The sequence below is a fragment of the Gekko japonicus genome, unplaced genomic scaffold, assembly GCF_001447785.1.
Source record: "Gekko japonicus isolate JY-2015 unplaced genomic scaffold, Gekko_japonicus_V1.1 scaffold84606, whole genome shotgun sequence".
Taxonomy (NCBI): Eukaryota; Metazoa; Chordata; class Lepidosauria; order Squamata; family Gekkonidae; genus Gekko; species Gekko japonicus.
The window spans coordinates 1-520 of record NW_015249838.1 but is presented as its reverse complement, the minus strand read 5'-3'; the positions used below and the strand labels follow the sequence as shown (position 1 = coordinate 520).

At 47.7% G+C, this 520-nt stretch overlaps 1 long non-coding RNA gene across 1 annotated transcript; it reads right to left on the bottom strand.

Annotated features, from left to right (window-relative positions):
• Positions 1–125: 125 nt before the first annotated feature.
• Positions 126–519, bottom strand: LOC107125448. Its single transcript, XR_001483038.1, has 3 exons — positions 503–519; positions 329–375; positions 126–196 (listed from the first exon to the last, which is right to left on the bottom strand). It is a non-coding gene; the product is annotated as an uncharacterized LOC107125448 (long non-coding RNA).
• Position 520: the final 1 nt, after the last annotated feature.

Here is a 520-nt window from a genome sequence, read left to right as displayed (position 1 = left end):
GTCTGACCGCACCCTATGTGATCAGCCCAGTGGCCTGGAATAGAAAATCTCAGCCTCTGTCCACTTATCGCCTAGGTTTTTGTCCTTCTTGTCTTACAGATCTGCAGAACACAAATGAATCGCCTACCTTTGTGGTTTGATCTCTGCTGCCATCGTCGACCACAATGACTTCGTATGTGAACACAGGATCTTGCATCTACAAAACAGAAACAAATCTGGTATACCTGGCTTGCCGTTGAGCTTTCTGGGAATCAGGATGTCAGCAAAGCTCTGAGGATCCTTACGTCCGCGCCACTGGGTACTGCGACGGAACGTGAAGCTTTCATACCTGCCTCTTCTCTAGATAGTGTAAAGCTTCATCCATCATTGAAGGTACTGCAAGGGGGAAAAGAATCCCAGAAACATCACTTCAGTCAGAGGGCATCGATGAAAGACCGATGCAGTGCGAAACGGCAAAACGCTGCAAGACGTTTAAAGGCAAAGCAAACTAAGATCTCCTTACACCGTTCCTCCTCGTTGT